At 38.1% G+C, this 21,583-nt stretch overlaps 1 protein-coding gene across 4 annotated transcripts in view; it reads left to right on the top strand.

Moving 5' to 3' along the window:
• N6AMT1 (N-6 adenine-specific DNA methyltransferase 1) overlaps positions 1-21,583 on the top strand; it is a 302,573-nt gene that overhangs the window by 255,387 nt on the left and 25,603 nt on the right. The window lies entirely within an intron of this gene.

The following is a 21,583-nucleotide window of genomic DNA, read 5'->3' as shown; positions in this document are numbered from 1 at the left end:
TTTCTTTATAGAAAATTTTTGAATAATCCTTCTCCTAAAATAACTTTATTCTTGAAACAAGACAGCTCTGCAAAAATGTACCTGTTTGTCTTTGCATCTAATCTCTCCTTTTATCATTTTCTACTGACCTATGGGCAGAGCTCAGTGATAATGTGACTTTTCCTCAGTTGATTTCAGTAAGTTGGGTGCATGACTTAGCAATTTGTAAAAGGCGGAGGATTTGTAAAAAGGCCGAGGCCTGTTCTAATAGTAAACCAAAGTAGCATAAATGCAAATATAGCTATTCACCTACCAGACAAAAGTCTTACACTCTGCCTTTCATCCCTAGTTTGGCTGAGCCTTGACATCTATTAGCTCATTCTGCTTAATACAGGAGAAGCCTAGCCTAGGCCTAGGTCTGCAGCTGACCTCTTTGGTGCTTGGTGTAGTTGCTCAGAATCATGAGTAAGTGTGAGTGCCTCAGGTGTAGACAGACTACCTTGTTTGTTCAGCTGGTGATCTGGCTTTCTGCCTTGGGTTCCTGATTAGTGTTCCTAGTCCTGTCTGTGCCTGGTTCCATATTCCAGCCCATTAAGCCAGGAACTTGATATTCTTCTCAGATCTTTCCAGGGTCCTTCTCTAGAGTCTCTAGATCCCAAATAATCATAGTCACTTGACTTGAGCCTGATACAAAACAGACTATTGTCTTAGGACAGTGATGGGACCAGACACATGACTGTGGGTGTCATCATGCCCTAAATTCCACCGCTGCCACCCTCTTCTGACTAGGTGAATATTCCCCTTCGATGACAGCAGCAAACAGAACCCACAACTTTGTTTTTATCCTCATTCTCTTAACCTTTGTTTTAGATAGGAATAGAAGAATGTCACTTCGTATGTATTATGGAGAGAAGTGATTGACTTAGAACTGTGTCTAATTACCAATTTTATGGATAGGCTGATGGGACTTCTCAATGGAGAGGAGAGGCTACTTTGCTTTAGCATTCAAAATTCCCATAGTGGATGTGAGCATAAACTTTCTCTAAAATTCTGGACAAAATCTGAATGTAATTTTTTCTCTGTGCTTCTGGTATTACAAAGACTAGAAATGAACTTTGTTGTTCTTTGTTTCTTTTTGAAAAATGGCTCATACATTCCAGTTTATACAGCTAACAGAACACACGTTAAAATTGTTTTGCTGATAAGACAATAACTTCTTTCTCAGTTTTACAGCCTTCTAGTTTTTCCTTACTCATGAGTCTGAAACTGCTGGCATTTGCTTGACACTGCAAATTGGCATTTGAGTTTTTTTTTAATACTTTAAGTTCTGGGATACATGTGCAGAATGTGCAGGTTTGTTACATAGGTATACACATGCCATGGTGGTTTGCTGCACCATCAACCCGTCATATACATTAGGTATTTCTCGTAATGCTATCCCTCTCCTAGCCCCCTAGCCCTCTGACAGGCCCCAGTGTGTGATGTTCCCCTCCCTGTGTCCATGTGTTCTCACTGTTCAACTCCCACTCATGAGCGGTGTTTGGTTTTCTGTTCCTGTGTGAATTTGCTGAGAATGATGGTTTCCAGCTTCATCCGTGTCCCTCAAAGGACATGAACTCATCCTTTTTTATGGCTACATAATATTCCATGGTGTATATGTGCTATATTTTCTTTATCCAGTCCATCACTGATGGGCATTTGGGTTGGTTCCAAGTCTTTGCTATTGTGAACAGTGCTGTAATAAACATATATGTGCATGTGTCTTTGTAGTAGAATAGTTTGTAATCCTTTGGGTATACACCCAGTAATGGGATTGCTGGGCGAAATGATATTTCTGGTTTTAGATCCTTGAGGAATTGTCACACTGTCTTCCGCAATGGTTGAACTAATTTGTACTCCCACCAACAGTGTAAAAGCATTCCCATTTCTCCACATCCTCTCCAGCATCTGTTGTTTCCTCACTTTTTAATGATCGCTATTCTGACGAAGCAACTGAAGATCCACAAAAAAAGTGAAAACAGCCTTAACTGATGACATTCCACCATTCTGATTTATTTCTGCCCCAACCTAACTGATCAATGTACTTTGTAATCTCTCCCACCCTTAAGAAGGTTCTTTGTAATTCTCCCCACCCTTGAGAATGTACTTTGTGAGATCCACCCCCTGCCCCCAAAACATTGCTCTTAATTCCACTGCCTATCCCAACACCTATAAGAACCAATGATAATCCCACCACCCTTTGCTGACTACTTTTTTGGACTCAGCCCACCTGCACCCAGGTGAAATAATCAGCCATGTTGCTCACACAAAGCCTGTTTGGTGGTCTCTTCACACGGACGCGTGAAACAGCAACAAGAGGAGATAACTGTCCTAAATATATATGCATCCAATATAGGAGCACCCAGATTTAAATTAGAACTCAGGATTAAGAAACTCACTGAAAACCACACAACTACATGGAAACTGAACAACCTGCTCCTGGATGACTACTGGGTAAATAATGAAATTAAGGCAGAAATAAATAAGTTTTTTGAAACCAATGAGAACAAAGACATAATGTACCAGAATCTCTGGGACACAGCTAACACAGTGTTTAGAGGGAAATTTATAGCACTAAATGTCTACAGGAGAAAGAGGGAAAGATCTAAAATCGACACCCTAACATTACAATGAAAAGAACTAGAGAAGCAAGAGAAAACAAATTCAAAAGCTAGCAGAAGACAAGAAATAACTAAGATAGACACACAAAAAATTCTTCAAAAAAAAATCAATGATTCCAGGAGCTGGTTTTTTGAAAAGATTAACCAACTAGATAGACCACTAGCCAGACTACTAAAGAAGAAAAGAGGGCCAGGTGCGGTGGCTCATGCCTGTATCCCAGCACTTTGGGAGGCCGAGGCTGGCAGATCATGAGGTCAAGAGATCAAAACTATCCTGGCCAACATGGTGAAACCCTGTCTCTACTAAAAATACAAAAATAAGCTGGGTGTGGTGGCATGTGCCTGTAGTCCCAGCTACTTGGGAGGCTGAGGCAGGAGAATCGCTTGCACACAGGAGGTGGAGGTTGCAGTGAGCCCCGATTACACCACTGCTGTCTAGCATGGGTGGCAGAGTGAGACTCTGTCTCAAAAAAAAAAAAAAAAAAAAAAGAAAGAAGAATCACATAGGCACAATAAAAAATGATAAAGGGAATATCACCACTGATCCCACAGAAATACAAATTACCATTAGAGAATACTATAAAAACCTCTACACAAATAAACTAGAAAATCTAGAGGAAATGGATAAATTCCTGGACACATACACCCTCCAAGACTAAACCAGGAAGAAGTCAAATCCCTGAATAGACCAATAACAAGTTCTAAAATTGAGGCAGTAATTAATAGCCTACCAACCAAAAAAAGCCCAGGACCAGACGGATTCACAGCCAAATTCTACCAGAGGTCCAAAGAGGAGCTGGTACCATTCCTTCTGAAACTATTCCAAAAAATAGAAAAAGCGGGACTCCTCCCTAACTCATTTTGTGAGACTGCATCATCCTGTTACTAAAATCTGGCAGAGACACAACAAAAAAAGAAAATTTCAGGCCGATATCCCTGATGAACATCGATGCGAAAATCCTCAATAAAATACTGGCAAACCGAATCCAGCAGCACATCAAAAAGCTTATCCACCACGATCAAGTTGGCATGCAAAATTTGAATGTCCTCTCTCACCACTCCTATTCAACATAGTATTGGAAGTTCTGGCCAGGGAAATCAGGCAAGAGAAATAAACAAAGGGTATTCAAATAGCATGAGTGGAAGTCAAATTGTTTCTGTTTGCAGATGACATGATTGTATATTTAGAAAATCCCATCATGTCAGCCCAAAATCTCCTGGCGTTAGAGTTTTAAGAGACATTTCCTTAGATTTACGAAGTCATGTGGTGTTTATCTCAGATTATGGTTTGTGGGAACAATAGTTCCTTAATCTTCTATTGATTTGCATGCTATCCTTAGTCCTTAGCAACCCAAACCCAAATTAAAACCATATCACTTCAATAGGAACATCAATTATTGTTGACAATGGAGAAGAAAGGAAAGCACTGAATCAATAGTTCTTCTATTCAGTCCTTTTGTAATAAAAATGCAGTCTCTCCAAACAATTTTTTTAAAGGACTCTAAAAGAAGGTATGTTACAGAAGAGCAGAAATAAAATGAAGATTTTAATGGTAGCCAATGCGTACAAAAGACTAAGAGCTCTTTTACCAGTTTATTTTAGTATCTTTGTGAGAAGTGCCAATGGGTGGTAAAATGAATGCTTCACAAATGTCATCTTTTATAGGACCATGAGATTTGGTGAAAGTAAATCCCATTTACAAAAAGGCAGTAAATTTGCTTTGGCTTTAATTTGTTATTTCAAAGCCTTTATGTCACCTTATGGTATTTACTTCATGTTCTCTTAAAGATATATTGCCAGAAAATAACTTCTCATAAGGCACAAAATTATATGAGCTGTCTCTGATTTTTGCAGACTCTTTGTTATAAGCCAGTGTATTAGTTTGCTAGGGTTGCTGTAACAATAGTCATGTATCTTCTCCAAGCTCTGAATGCTAGGAGTTCAAAATCCAGATATTGACTAGATTGTTTCCTTCTGAGGGCTGCGAGGGAAGAATCCACTCCAGGCTTCTCTCCTTGGCATGTAGATGGCCGTCTTCTCCCTGTGTCTTCATATTATCTTCCGTCTGTACATGTCAGTGTCTAAACTTCCTCTTCTTATAAGTACACCAATCATATTAAGTTAAGGCCTACCCTAGTGACCTAATTTTAACTTCATAGCTTTTGTAAAGACCCTTTCTCCAAATACAGTCATACGGTGAGGTACCAGGGGTTGGACTTTACATGAATTTTTTTAGTAGACACAATTCAGTTCATAACGACCAATGTACATGGAATACTCCATCAAAAGTTAATTATTATATATAAACTTGAATGTTAATTTTCCACAGTCACACTAATAAGTGTAAAAAGTGATCATTAGTATTGAGTGAGCTGTGTGCCAATGTACTGTCAAAAAGTAAAAGTACCTTAGGATATGTGTTCATGTGTGCAAGGATGAGTTATAGGAGAGTGTTGTATAGGATCATTGACAGATTATAAATCTGTTTCTAATTGTTTTTCTACAATGTCAATTTACATAGTAATTTTTAAGAAGAAGGAGATCAATCCAAAATATACAGTTAAATGAGGTTCACCTGTGATTCAACAATATTTTACTAGTGGACTTAGCTTTGCTTTAATAATCAATTCAAAATAAAATTTCCAAGTGTAGTTTTGACACAAATCTTTTATTTATAGTAGAGAATGATTTAGAAGTGTAAAATAAACTATGAACTATGTGTCAACATATAAGCCATTAATCAAAGATTAAGTGCACGGTAATTACAAGAAAATAGGCCAGAAAATTCCTTTTGTAAGTTCAAGCAAAAAAACATATTTGTTTTTGTGAATATACAGTTGTAAGTCATGAAAACCTGAACATTTTACTTTGAAAAGTAAGGTCACAGAGGAAGAAGCTATGAGGGATTTGAAATTCTTAAGTCGCATTTCAAGGAGAAGTAATTTAAATATGCTTATTGTACCACTCATATTATTAATTTTAAATTCTTATCCTAATTTTGATAGCTCTTGATTCTATTTGTCTTGTTATTCTTTTAATCTTTAAAACAGCCAAGGCTGGGCGTGGTGGCTCACACCTGTAACCTCAGCCCTTTGGGAGTTCGAGGTAAGAGGATCACTTGTGCCCAGGGGTTTGAGACCAGCCTGGGCAACATAGTGAAACTCCATCTTTACAAACAGTACAAAAATTAGCCAGGCCTGATGGCATATGCCTGTAGTCCCAGCTACTCAGGAGGGTATGGTGGGAGGCCACCTGAGCCTAGGAAGTTGAGGCTGCAGTAAGCCATGATCATGCCACTGCAATCCAGCCTGGGTGATGGGAATGAGACTCTGTCTTAAAAAAAAAAAAAAAAAAGGCAGTCAAGAATACCAAATACCACAATATTAGAGATGAATCAAGCATTCTTATTTTGCTGTTTCCAGGAATAGCTTACAATTTTAATTTATGACCTTTAGAAATATTATTTTGTCCAGGCACTGAACACGAAGTGCCATATCATGAGCTGCTAAGGTAGCAAGAATCAGCAGATTGTTTGGATTGTGAAGAGACAACTTTTATATGCATCTCTCCATGTGGCAATGGCCAATGCTTTGTAGAGCTGAGAGAACTCGTAGTATTGTGACTAGAGGTGGCAGTCTGAGAGCTTACAGCAATGGTTGGCTGATTAGCAGTAAGTACTTATGAGGTGTGAAAGGGAAGCAGTGAGAGATTTGATACTGACACCATTAAGGGTCTTCAGTATGAAATCAGCACAAAATAACATATTCTTAGCATGTCATGCAAGGTCTTTCATTATTTGGTCCTTGTTTGCGTCTCCAGTCTCATTTTGAACTGTTCTCCCTGCCTCCCTCTACTCCAGCCCTGCCAGATGTGCTTCAGTTTCTCAATGCTAAACTGCCTCCTATCTTAGGGCCTTGGCACTGGCTGTGCCTCTGTGTGGAAGGTTCTTCTAGATCTTCATATACATGTAACCTTCCTCAGCAAGGCTATTCCAGACCACCCAATTCAAATTAGCCACCAATTCGCTCTCTGACCTATTGCCTTGTTGTACTTCACTGTCTGGCTCCTATGTCTAAGTCTTATTTTTCTTGTTTATTTATTTATTTTTTTCCCTTACCAACTAATTGTCTGTGGCCAGCTCACTGGAGCCTAAGCTCTATCATAGCAAGACTTTATATACTTTGTATCACTGTGCCTCAGTGCCTTAAAAAGTGCTTGGTACCTGATGGTTTCTTATTTAATACTGGTGAAGTAACTGAGCAAGAATGACAATTATTTGATTGCCTGCCACGATGATTAGATCCAATCCTGAGTGATGTGTTGAGTTTTTTGAGTTGGAGAGAGAGAAACTGGAATCCATCCACAAATGAGAAACTAGAATAGCAAAGGGTATACAAATGGTACTTATAGGATAGGAACTGGCAATATTCAATCTGGAAAATATTTAAATGACTAGGAAATAGAAAAACAAATTACCAGAACACAGTATCCAACTTGTTAAAAGAAGAATTTTCTGATAATTTTGAGCTTTTCCTACAATGGCATAGGCTAGCATTTCAGCACAGGAATTTTTCATGTATCAGGGAAGTTTTAGAGAGAATTTTGCAGATAATAGAATTTAAAAAACTACAGTTTCTTAAAAATCTAATATTTTATTAGAATAAGACTTTACATAAAAATTCATAACTTTTCAAACAAGACTAATTTTTAAAAATTATCTTTACCTCATACATTTTAGGCATGGTTCATTCTCAATACTGCTGGATATAAGTCCATATTTCCAATAATTTTTTTATTGTTTCAATGGCAAGACTTCTTGTCATATCTGATGAAAATTGCCATTGTTTTTCAAAATCTCATGATGTGATTAGCAAAGAACCTCTCCCCAAAGCAGAAGAGTTAGTTCTACATTTCCTTGTTGCTTATATTATTAGCACTATCTTAAGCCTTGAAAAATCTTTTAAAGCTACTTTTTGAGGATTAGAGAAATTATGTCTAGACAATTTGATCTGCAAGCTGAAAGTGATCAGTGACTGAAGCTTCCACTGTCAACCCCTGTTTATTACAAAATGTTCTTTCTGGAGACCCCATGTACTAAACATGATGAGTGGCACTTGATACATGGACCTAGTGAAGATGCCATTGTTTGTACTTTAAATATTAGTTATGATTATTTTTTCTTCTTGTTATAAAAATCAGCATGACTTTTGACTTGTTTTCATACCTCAGTGGGCTCTCTTAGACTTCGTGTGATTTATCTACCCCACTCTGGAGATCACTGCACTAGTTCCTGTATAACATCTAGCATTAAAAATATGAAAGCAATCGTTAAGCCTTTCCATTTTGAACCTAATTATAATGCATTAACAAATAAAATTCTAGCCTTGTGGAAGGCAGACAAACATGGCATTCCATACCATATGGACTGTAGTTCTAGTGATTTCACTTTGGGTTTTCCAGTACAAGATTTAAACAAGGGACCAAAGAAAAGTGCCCCTCCTCCTGGTTTTGAAATAACCAGAAGGGAAATAAAATCTACACTTTTTATTTTTATTTTTTTGGCAAGAATTTATTGTAATGAGCAGAATCTGAAAGCTCAGTTCCTTCCTGACTTTTTGGTCCTCATGCTGGTGTGCTTATGACTCCAGCTTTGTGACTCAACAGTCCTCTCTGCTGGTCCTGTGGTCTAATCTCATTCTCATTCTCGGAGGTGGGGGTTTGTGGGGAAGAGAGAGAGAGAGAGAGAAAGAAGAAGGAAGAGAAGGAAGAGGAGGGGGAAAAGGGGAAGGAGGGAGGAAAGGAAATGGGAAAGAGAGAGATGACCCTAGTAAAACCCCGAAGAATGTATTTCTTTCTTATTCCTTTCTTCCTTCCAGCATCTTACTCCCTGCGTCTTCCTGCTTCATTCAGGGTCATGAACTACAGATCTTTCTAAGAATCATTTGAATGCAGTGGGAAATTAAATTCTTCCCTTATTTGCAGACAAATAAGAGAGTCAGTTTTATTAATAAATGAGGAAAGGGAGAAGCCACCCATATCACCCTTGTATCTCACCATGCTGGGACATTCCTACTTTGCAGTTAAGAAATTCTGTCCCTGTAGACAAGAGGAGGCATTCTGAACCATGCATTCCAGAGAAACGTTCAGAGATTAGGAAGGGGTTATGGAATTTTATATAGAGTGGGAAAAGGCCTCACCGAAAAAGCAATGCTTACAAGATTGAAAAATATCACTCAATGCTCTGAAGGGTTTTGAAACTCAAAAGAGAACCACTTTTGTGCTGTCCTTAGAGGCTGCTGTGTTAGCGAATTCTCTAGGTGAGCCTGTGCCATATGCCATGTGGAGGCATTTGTGCTACTTCCGGTAACAAACTTCTTGGATAGGATTTGAGTCAGATGTCATCTATTAAATTCCATATTCTAGTGGTTCGTATGTCAGCAAAATGTCACTGTAATCTAATTTATATAAGGACTTTTTCTTCCAAAAAATGTCATTTAGTTTTACAAATTGCCTACCATGTTTTTCTTAATAGCGGTAGAGCCCAAGAAAATGGCGAAGTCTCAAGTTGAAATCTTGGCTTTGGCTTACACTATTTGATCATATTTTTCACTCTGAAAACTTCTGGAAAGCTTTTTATTTCAAAGTTTTGTTAAATTGCAAAATGTCTGATGGGCAGGTTTCAATATGTTTTTTTTTTTAATGTATGAAAACCAGTAGAGTGAATTATAAAAAGTAATCCTAACTAACATTATGCTCCATAGTGAAGAGTTGAAGAAAAATTTAAAAGCCCTACCGTAGAAACTTAAAAAAAAAACCCACCAGATTATAAGAATATCAATCTAGTGTAAAGGATATATATGTTCACAGATAAGAACAGACATCTTAGGTAGTTCTAATTTTGTAAACTATGTATAATTCATCTTTTCTCAGTCAATTACCTACCATGGTTAGAAAGTTTTGTATATTGCACCATGATTATAAATTCAATTCCTGGGTGGAGATGGGGGAGAAAAAGAGAGGGAAAGGAATTATAAACTTTATTCAAATTGACATGCATTGCTGCAATAGGGCCTCATAATGTGTATGCAAGAGACAGGCATTGATTTGTTGCTGCTTCTAGAAAATATTCCCACAGTGAAGAAAACATAGCACTGCACTTGACCCCTGGGAGAAAGTCATGGGTATCTTTTTCCCTGAAGAAAGTGTACTTTTATACTGATGCTTTACAATGGAAATGTAAGTCCTAGTCAGCAAGCTTCATCAGTGTAGGAGTACTGCAACTTAGATTTGAGGACATTGCTTACATGTTTAACTCCATTTCTTTTTTTTTCTTTTAAAACACTTAAGGTCTTTATTTAATACAAATGCTATCTTGGAAATGTGACACATTAAGCTAAATGACTTGGTCTGATTCTTTTTAGTGAATTAATTATATTGTTAGATAGGTCCTGGTTTTGGTTAAGGGCAAAAAAAAAAAAAAAAAAAGAATATGCAGAAAGAAAGGAGAGAAGGCTACCATAATAGTGAGGATCCTGAGAAGACAAGGCAAATACTTTTGCTGGTGGGTAATTTGAAAAAGTTATTTAATCTCTCTATACCATGGTTTCCCCATCTATAGTATGGGAATTCTGATGGTATCCTATTTTATTTTATTTAATTAATTTTTCTCTTTGAACTTTGAAAAGTTTCTTTATTTTGACTAAGCTTTTTGCTGCTGGCTAAAATGAGTGCAAGCTATGTACAGTCACAGTTACATTATGGAGGGAGGTATCAGCAAATATAGAAGTTCTTGATTCCAGAGTCAAAATTTGCTGGAAGTCACCCCGATCATGTGTACCACTTCAGGTCCACCAGTATACAAGCCACTCTGTGGTTTCTGTGCTATATATACATACAGATACATATTATGTACAGTCACATAGCTTGCACTCATTTTATATATAATATATATATATTTAGGTATCTATCTATCTGTAGATCTGTCTATCTATCTATCTATCATCTATCTATCCATCACATTTCTTCATCCACTCGTTAATTGATGGGCATTTGAATTGCATTAAATTTGTAGATTGCTTTTGGCAGTATGGTCATTTTCACAATATTGATTCTACCCATCTATGAGCATGGGATATGTTTCTATATGTTTGTGTCATCTATGATGTCTTTCAGCAGTGTTCATAGTTTTCCCTGTAGACGTCTTTCACTTCCTTGATTAAGTATATTACGAAGTATTTTATTTTTTATTTTTTATTTTTGCAGCTATTGTAAAAGGGGTTGAATTCTTAATTTGATTCTCAGCTTGGTTGCTGTTGGCATATAGAAGAGCTACTAATTTGTATACTTTAATTTTGTATATGAAAACTTTGCTGAATTCTTTTATTAGTTCTGGGAGCTTTCTGGAGGGGTTTTAGGGGTTTCTAGGTAAACAGTCATCATCAGCAAACAGTGACAGGTTGACTTCCTTTTTACTTATTTGGAAGCCCTTTATTTCTTTCTCTTGTCTGATTGCTCTGGCTAGGACTTCTGGTGCTGTGTTGAATAGAAGTGGTGAAAGTGGGCATCCTTGCCTTGTTCCAGTTCTCAGGGAGAATGCTTTCAACTTTTTCCCATTCAGTGTAATGTTGGCTGTGGGTTTGTCATAGATGGCGTTTATTACCTTAAGGTATGTCCCTTGTATGCCAATCTTGCTGAAAGTTTTAATCATAAAGGGATGTTGGATTTTGTCAAATGCTTTTTTTTTGCATCTATTGACATGATCATGTGATTTTTGTTTTAAATTCTGTTTGTGTGGTATATAACATATATTGACTTGCAGATGTTAAACTATTCCTGCATTCCTGCTATGAAATCCATTTGATCATGGTGGATTATCTTTTTGATATGCTGTTGGATCTGGCTAGCTAGATTTTTTTTTTTTTTGAGGATTTTTGCATCTATGTTCATCAGGGATATTGGTCTGTAGTTTCCTTTACTTGTTATGCCCTTTCCTGGTTTTGGTGTTAGGGTGTTACTGGCTTCATAGCATGATTTAGGGAGGATTCCCTCTATCACTATCTTTTGGAATAGTGTCAATAAGATTGGTACCAATTCTTCTTTGAATTGAATGTCTGATAGCATTTAGCTGTGAATTCGTCTGTCCTGAAATTTTTTTGTTGGTAACTTTTTTTTTTTTTTTTTTTTTTTTTTGAGATGGTGTTTCTCTCTGTCTCCCAGACTGGAGTGCAGTGGCACGATCTTCACTCACTGCAACCTCTGCTTCCCTCCTGGGTTCAAGCGATTCCCCTTCCCCAGCATTCTGAGTAGCTGGGACTACAGGTGCCCACCACCATGCACAGCTAATTTTTGTATTTTTAGCAGAGATGAGGTTTTGCCATGTTGGCCAGGCTGGTCTTGAACTCCTGACCTCAAGTGATCCATCTGCCTCGGCCTCCCAAAGTGCTGGGATTACAGGTGTGAGCTGCTCCTGGGATTACAGGTGTGAGCTGCTCCCATTTAAAATGGTAATTTTAAATTACTGTTTCAGTCTTGCTGCTTGTTGTTGGTCTGTTCAGAGTCTCTATTTATTTTTGGTTTACTCTTGAATGGTTGTATATTTCCAGGAATTTATCTATCTCCTCTAGGTTTTCTAGTTTATGCATGTAAAGATGTCCATAGTAGCCTTGAATGATCTTTTGTATTTCTGTGGTATCAGTTGTAATATCGGTTGCAGTATCCAAGAGGTTTTGATAGGTTATGTCACTACTGTCATTCAGTTCAAAGAATATTTTAAATTCTACCTTGATTTCATCATTGACCCAATGATCATTCAGGAACAAGTTATTTAATTTCCACGTATTTGCATTATTTTGAGAGTTCCTTTTGGAGTTGATTTCCAATTTTATTCCGCTTTGGTTTGAGAGAGTACTTGCTATAGTTTTGATTTTCTTAAATTTGTTGAGATTTGTTTTGTGGCCTATCATATGGTCTATCTTGGGGAATGTTCCATATACTGATGGATAGAATGTAAATTCTGCAATTGTTGGGTAGAATGTTCTGTAAATATCTGTTAAGTCCATTTTTGTTGTAGGGTATAGTTTAAATTCATTGTTTCTTTTTTGAACTTCCATCTTGATGACCTGTCTAGTGCTGTCAGTGGAGTATTAAATTCCCACACTATTATTGTGTGGCTGCCTATCTCATTTCTTAGGCCTAGTAGTAATTGTTTATAACTTTGGGAGCTCCAGTGTTAGGTGTATATATATTTAGAATTGTGATATTTTTCTGTTGGACTAGTCCGTTTATCATTATGTAATGTCTCTCTTTGTCTTTTTTAACTGCTGTTGCTTTAAAGTTTGTTTTGCCTGATACAAGAATAGCTACTTCTGCTCTCTTTTGGTGTCCATTTGCATGGAATATTTTTTTCTATATCTTTACCTTAAGTTTGTGTGAGTCCTTATGTGTCAGGTGAGTCTCTTGATGACACTTTGTTGGTGAATCCTTATCCATTCTGCCATTCTGCATCTTTTAAATGAAGCATTTAGGCCATTTACATTCAACATTAGTATTAAGATGTGACATACTATTCTAATTATCATGCTATTTGTTGCCTGAATATCTTATTTTTTTTTCATTGTATTGTTTTGTAGGTCCTGTGAAATTTTTGCTTTTGGGAGGTTCTATTTTGGTGTATGTCAAGGATTCGTTTGAAGATTTAGAGCTCCTTTTAGCAGTTCTTATAGTGCTGGCTTGGTAGTGGGAAATTTTCTCAGCATTTGTTTGTCTGAAAAAGACTGTCTGTCCTTCATTTACAAAATTTAGTTTTTCTGGATACAAAATTCTTGGCTAATAATTGTTTTGTTTAAGGAAGCTAAAAATAGAACCCCAATCCCTTCTAACCCGTAGAGTTTCTGCTGTGAAATCTGCTGTTAATCGGACAGGGTTTTCTTTATAGGTTATCTGATGCTTTTGCCTCACAGCTCTTAAGATTCTTTCCTTTGTCTTGACTGTAAATAACCTGATGACCATGTGCCTAGGTGATGGTCTCTTTGTGATGAATTTACCAGGTGTTCTTTGAGCTTTTTGTATTTGGATGTCTAGATCGCCAGTAAGGCTGGGGAAGTTTTCCTGGATGATTCCCTCAAATATGTTTTCCACACCTTCAGATTTCTCTTCTCCCTCAGGAACACCAATTATTCTTAGTTTTGGTCATTTAGCATAATCTGAAACTTCTTGGAGGCTTTGTTCTTTAAAAAAATTTTTTGTCTTTGTCAGATTGAGTTAATTCAAAAGCCCTGTCTTTGAGCTCTGAAATTCTTTCTTCTCCTTGTTCTATTCTATTGCTGAGACTTTCCAGTGCATTTTACATTTCTCTAAGTGTGTCCTTGATTTCCAGAAAGTGTGATTGTTTTTTATTTATGCTATCTGTTTCACTGGAGATTTTTCCATTCATATCCTATATCATATTTTTTTTTTTCTTTAAGTTGGACTTCACCTTTCTCTGGTGCCTCCTTGATTGGCTTAATAGTCAACCTTCTGGTTTTTTTTTTTTTTTTTCTGGCAATTCAGAGGTTTCTTCTTGGTTTAGATCCATTGCTGGTGAGCTAGTGTGATCTTTTGGGGATGTTAAAGAACCTTGTTTTGTTGTGTTACCAGAACCGTTTTTCTGGTTCCTTCTCATTTGGGTAGACTATGTCAGAGTGAAGATCTGGGACTCAAGGGCTGCTGTTCAGTTTCTTTTTCCCACAGGGTGCTCCCTTGATGTGGTGCTCTCCTCTTTCCCCTAGGGGTGGGCTTCCTGAGAACTGAACTGCAGTGATTGTTGTTTCTTTTTTGGATCTAACCACCCAGAAGAGCTACTGTGCTCTGAGCTGGTACTGGGGAGTGTTGGCAAAGAGTCCTGTGATGTGACCCATCTTCAGGTCTCCTAGTCATGGATACTAGCTTCTGCTCCCATGGAGGTAGCAGGGGAGTGAAGTGGACTCTGTGAGGATTCTTGGTTGTATTTTTGTTACGTGTGCTGGTTGGCTTCCAGCCAGGAGGTGGTGCTTTCAAGAGTGCATCAGCTGTGGTAGTAGAGGAAGGAACAGGTGGTGGGTGGGGCCATAGAGCTCCCAAGAGATTATGTCCTTTGTCTTTGACGACCAGAGTGGGTAGGGAGGACTTTCAGGTGGGAGCAGGTTTAGGCATTTCTGAGCTCAGACTCTCCTTGGGCAGGGCTTGCTGTGGCTGCTGTGAGGGATGGGGGTGTGGTTCTCAGGCCAATGGAATTATGTTTCCCGGGGGATGATGGCTGCCTCTGTTGAGTCACCCAGGTCATCATTAAAGTGGGGGAAACCTGGCAGCCACAGGCCTCACCCAGCTCCCATGCAGTCCACAGCCCAGAAGGCCAGTGTCACTCCCACTGTGCCCTGCCAATAGCATTGAATTTATTTCCAGGCAGCCGGCGAGCATGGCTGAGAACTTACTCAAGGCTACAAGCCTCCCAGCTGAGAAAGCAAGCCAACTCACAGTTCCTCAGCTGTCTCACAGAGCCTGCAATAGCCATCCACCTCCTTCAAAGGGTCTGTGGATTCTCTTGGGTTTCCTGTTATGTTCCTCAGTAGTTCTTGGAGCAAAAGTTCATGAAGTGGGTCTCCATATGCTGCTCTGTCCATCTGAGTGGGAGCTGCAATTTAGTCCTACCTCCTATCAGCCATTTTTTCTGGTATCGCATTTCTTTTTTTTTTTTTGAAGTTGAAAATGTATTAGCCTTGAAGCTAATAGGAGTTTTTAGTTTACTTGAATATACAAATTAAAAAATGCAATTGATACCCTAAAGTGGAAATTTCAAAATTGGAGAATGAAAACATATTATTAAACTGACTTGGGTTTTGGTTGAAAGTGTCTCCTTGCTTTTTCAGCCCTGAAAGACAATCAGTTTGTATCTCCAGAACTGTTCTTTCATGTCAGTGTTCCATATTTTCAATTTAATACTAGATATTTTCATTTCAACATTCTGCCTTATTTTCAAATTCAGTGTGACTACAACTGAACTTAACATATCCCTCCAAATGGTCCTGCAGCTCAAGTCTTGGATTTCCTCAATATCGTCAACATAATTTTGTTTGTTTGGGATGGAAAACATGGGGCAAAGTTGTTCAAAATTGTTAAGTCATTTGTGAAAATACTGTGTAAATTATCAAGTTCTGTACAGATGCAAACTGTTAATATCTTTGTATCAGCCCCTCTTGCATCTTCTATATAAAATCATGCTAATCTAATTTTCAATGTTTGCAATATTTCTTCCTCTCTTTTTGTATCCATAATATTAATTTAAACCTTTATTATCTCATGGTCTATGTTGTGTAATAGCTTCATTCACTTATTCGTTCATTTATTTCAAGCTATGTATTGAGCAACTTCTCAATGTGCCAGGTAATGTGCATAGTGGTTATGGTAATAAATAAGACAGAAAGAGCTTCTGCCTCCATGAAGTTTACAGTTTAATCGCAAAGGCAGACAAAGAAGAAAAAAGTAAGTTTAAACCTGTTGGCTAGAGTGAAGGAGTAGAGTCATATATTTGCACGGATTGGGTGAACATAGCCTAATCTTGGATGTCAGAAACCTAGTTGATCTCTTCTCTGCCTGCAATGATGACGCCAGTTTTCCTCAACAACATTTTATTTATTTATTTATTGATGTATGTATTATTTAATAATTATTTTTTTGAGATGGAGTCTCGCTGTATTGCCCAGGCTGGAGTGCAGTGGCACGATCTTGGCTCATTGCAACCTCTGACTCTCAGGTTCACGCAAGTCTCTTGCCTCAGCCTCCCAAGTAGCTGGGACTACAGGTGCATGCCACCATGCCTGGCTAATTTTTTGTATTTTAGTAGAGACGGGGTTGCACCATGTTGCCCAGGCTGGTCACGAACTCCTGAGCTCAGGCAATCCACCCGCTTTGGCCTCCAAAAGTTCTAGGATTACAGGCATGAACCACTGCACCCGGCCCTCAAACAATGTTTTTACCATATCATTCATATTAAAAATTGACTAAGCCTCCACCCGTAATCCAATTTGAATACCTCTTGCAAGCCTCCATAATCTCTCCTTATCCTACTCATTGATATGTGTTTCTTTGGTCACTGAATTCTGGTCAGAATTTCTTGCTGTTCAATAAATATGTCATACTTTCCCCAGTAAAAATTTCACTTTAGCAAGTTGGCCAAAAATAATTTATTTCACTGAGAAAATCACTAATAGGTTAAGATAGCAATTTCTTTGTCCAAATATCATAGATACTTTTAATGGAACATAATTATAACAATTTTACTTCTTTCATCTTTGCCTGCCTTTGCCATTAAACTGTAAACTTTATTGAGGCAGAAGCCTTTTCTGTCTTATTTATCACTGTAACCACTGTGCATATTGCTTGGCACATTGAGACGTTGCTCAATGCATAGCTTGAAATAAATGAATGAATAAATAAATGAAACTGTTACTGAATACAGACCATGAGTTAATAAAAATGCCTCCATTTAGGACATCATCAGCTTTGTCTTTTACCTCAACACAGTTTTTTCCCATTTTTTAAATGCTTCTACCAAGTTTATTTGTGTATTTTATCCTGCCTTCCTTGTTACCCCAAAGTTATTTTCTACTGAAGAGTAATAATGGGAGTGAGATGACCAGCCAGAGGAGTCAGGAGATGCCTGTTGCAGGGCAACAGAGTCACACATATTTGGCTTCTTTATGGAGCTCATGGGCAAACATAATTTGGATGGGTCTGCATGTACAACACTGTTTTAGTTGTAATGATATATTCTGGAGAACAATACGATTTTGGTAACTTAGAGAACTACCTTTTAAGGCTCCCTGGCGTTTTTGTTTTGTTTTGTTTTGTTTCCCATTTTTAGAAATCCTGCCCAAAATGAATTTTGAATGCTTGGGGCTTGGATTGCCCGCCATGTTACAGTACTATCTCTCTATACTGTTACGACTAAAAATTTGTCTTTGATTTGTGAATTTTTGGATATTCCAACTGGTACTTCCAACACTACTTTCTCGGGTCTGCAGTTTCTCTTTTTATTATCCTGCAACAGGTTGTGTGAGTGTATGTGTGTGTGTGTGTGTGTGTGTGTGTTGTTATGAAAATTTTACTTTAACATATTGGCCAAAAATAATTTACTGTACTGAGAAAGTCACTAACAGGTCAAGAAAGCAATTTTTTTGTCCAAATATCATGGATACCTTCAATGGAACATAATTGTTATAATTTTATTGTTGCTGTATTTTGACATTGAAATAGAAACATCCTAGTTATGGCACTTACTAATAAAGTATATTAAATTTTTCAATCAAAACTGGCCTTAAAATGAACACTTTCTATACTTGATATACACATATACACACATAAACACACGATACATGGATTAACTCACACAGATACACATATACATATTTACATTCAATGTGTTTACATATCTGTATATATGTTAAAATATTTAAGCATGAGGAAATTTGGACTGGCCATTCAGGAAGATGGAAAAATATGGTTTTCATATTGAACAAAAGTTTCCATATGGATTCAGTCATGTTTAAAGAGCTAAAAAACTGACTTAGTTAAAAAAAAAGTCACAACTTGCCATGGCCTTTATTCTTAATTTAGAACAAGTGCTTTTGACATATTTGAAGACATTTGACTTAAAAATAGCCAAGTTGAAAGTATTTAAGAGTGACACATGAGTGCCATTCTCCACTGCACTCTCTGTCTGTTGCAGGCATCCATTTCCTTGACTTCAAAGAGAGTTCTTCAGAACGAAACCACTACACAGAGGAACAATCTGTTCTTCTTCCGCTTTCAATATATTTGAAACTCAGCATTAATATCTGTGTGCAGTTGAGCTCAGTGAAGTCTTGGGTCTGTCAAAACAACCATCATTCTAATACATGCCAATGGAGTTCCTTTGCAAAGCTTCTGGTTCCCAAGTGGGAATTCTGCCTTGGCTGTGTGGAGGTGCTATGAGCAAGAGCAGACCAAGGCCTGAATGTTTGAAATTATGCATGCTTTTTGTTGACATAAGTGCATCCACATGTGGATCAATCCTACATGATACATGCCTAAAATCAGGAGGAAAACAATATTCAAGGACGTGGTCAGTGCAGATTTAGGACAATCCTGTCTCCTTAAGGTAGTTACATGCACGGACCTGTACAAGAAAAATTCATGCCCAAGAACAATTGTCTGTGGCACAACATGGTCCCAATGCATCAAAGAAGACTTCAACTCTGACCACTCCACTGTATTACCAAAGCAGGAAAGTGGGCAAAGACATTTTAGTAAGATCTGTGCCAAGCTAAAAAGCAAATGGTGTGAGGCTTTGGAGAGGCAAGAGTGGTATGTGGAGTGCAAGCTTTGACAATAGAGACACTGGGGTTTGCACCCTGAAAATATTCTTTATCATATGGTCTCAGGTTAAGTCATTACAACTTACAGAACTTCTATTTTCTCATCTGCAAAATGAGGAGAATTGCTGAGCAGTTTGTACAGCAGGTCATTTACTGGTCAATGTGGAATAAAATAGACATTTCTATCTTCACCCACTCTAGACATTTGCTGAATGAAAAGTCAAACTTGTTACTCACCTGGAAAGTTCCCATCTGTCTTTCTCATATAGGGAATGGTACAAACTACTCCTGTGACAGGCAGAAATTTGAAGGGCCCTCTTTTCTTTTTTTATTATACTTTTAAGTTCTAGGGTACATGTGCACAATGTGCAGGTTTGATACATAGGTATACATGTGCCATGTTGGTTTGCGGCACCTATCAACTTGTCATTTGCATTAGGTATTTCTCCTAATGCTATCCCTCCCCCAGCCCCTCACTCCCTGAGAGGCCCTGGTGTGTGACGTTCCCCACCTTAAAGGGCCCTCTTTTAAAGGAAAAAGACAAAATCCAGTTCTATATGAAGCAGGGTAGACTGAAGGTCTAAACACCGATTCTGATCTCAGATCTTGCACCAAAACATTGTGTGACAATGAGGAGCCTCAATTTTCTCATCAGAAAGTAGGGATTGAACCAGGATGACTTGCAAGATCTTCCAGCCACAGAATCCTTTAATTCTAAGGACTGTGTTCACCTCTCCCTATAGCAGTTGGCCTGCCTGGACCAGATGAGTACGCAGAGCTTGCTGCATTCAAGAGTTCAGGCAGGCCACCTGCGTGGCTCGCCACCAACTTCTGGGTAGACATGCACTCTGGAATCAACCAGGTAGGAACCAGAGCCCTGTCATAAAGACAATTGAAGACAACACTGCTGTCACCCCATATATGAGCTGAGAGTGAAAGTTCATTTATTGCAAGGCAGACTCCAACTGAGCTGCCGAAACTAAACACATTGTGGGAGTGATGTTGTAGCAGGATGAGCTCCTTCAGAAAGCAACCCAGGAAAAGAAAACCTTCTTGGGGTTGTAGTCATATAAGAATTAAGAAGGAAATGCAAAAACAGTATTCTAGAGCATTCAAAGGTTTTATGTTACTTTCCCCTTGCAACCTAAAACATACACACACACACACACACACATATATCCTCAGTAAAATAATACTGTGGAAGAGTTAAACTCTCTATAGAGAGAGTTTGTATCTATTTATCTATATATATCCTCAGTAAAATAATATTGTGGAAGAGTTAAACTCTATGGGCTGCCTCCTGGAAAGCAATATTGTCACTTGCTAAATGTCACTAAGGGATTGCCTATGAATTCACTATGTCACCATAGAATAAGAAAAGGGGGGCTCTATGGGCAATGCCTGAAAATGAGACTAAGAGGGTGACCTAGATTGGGTTCTCCAGAAGTGATCTTTGAGATTAGTATTAGTGGCAAATGATTTATTAGGGAAGTTTTCCCAAGAGAAATTTATAAGAAGGCTGAAGAAGCAGGGCAGGGATGGGGATGAAGCTAATGAGTTGTTGAGGATAGTGTCAGCCTGATTCTGCAAGGGTACTCTGGTGTGTGGGTTAAGCCTCAGTGTGTCCCCACTGGAGGCCAAGGAGCTGGGCTTTCCTCCTTGAGATGAGAATTCACCATCGTGGATTTCCATGATGGCTGCAGGCAAGTGGTCTTCAGGGACCCCTGAGGGCAGTTGTCCTAAGACGAGTGTCAGGTGCTGGCCATTGGAAGAAAATAGGCAGCAAAGTACAGAAATGGCAAAAGGGATATAAGGAGGTCTAGGAGAAGCACTGGGTGTCTTTAGCAGGCCACTCCTCTTGTTGATTGCTCAGATGCACTGCATGAAGTTCATTCCATCCAGCTGTGGCTACCTCAATATGGTGGCTGGAGGGTTAGTGAGATAAGCTCTAATCATTCCTGCCCCCAAGGTTGGTCCCAATGCTAAAACTGTTATCTGTCATTTCCACTGCACATGCAAGATTCCTTTTGCCCTCTATTGGCTCAGGAGTCTTGCTTTCTAATGTGACACAGATCTTCATACTGTGACCTAGACCTTCTTTCCTGAAGGCTATATAGCTTGTGATTTCTATGCACTTTTCAGGCTGCAGTTACAATTGTGCATTCATAGTGAAAACAACATGGGAGCATCAGAGATGTCCTAGTGGATTTCTGGAGGCATAGTCTTTGAATGGCATGTGGTGAACCATTGTTCACTTCCAGGATTAATATGCACAAAATGTAGAATACAACAATTCTAAAGTCCCAGTTATTTATTTATTTATTAAATATATTTTTTATTGTAATGAACATTGAAACCCAGTAAAATAAGTATGTCAGTTTTACTGAGTAGCACATCCCTTGGCACATATCAGATATTTAATAACCATTTTTATGACTAAATAAATAAATAAACACATTGTAGGTGCTCCATAAATACATGTAAAAATGAATATAATAAAGTAATTTTAAAAACACAGTCCATATGTTTAAGTTATCAAAGACAACCAACGAAGCCCAGTTTTCCAAGAAGAAAAAA

The sequence above is a fragment of the Pan paniscus genome, chromosome 22 (genome assembly GCF_029289425.2).
Source record: "Pan paniscus chromosome 22, NHGRI_mPanPan1-v2.0_pri, whole genome shotgun sequence".
Taxonomy (NCBI): Eukaryota; Metazoa; Chordata; class Mammalia; order Primates; family Hominidae; genus Pan; species Pan paniscus.
This window is presented reverse-complemented; position numbering and strand designations above follow the sequence as displayed.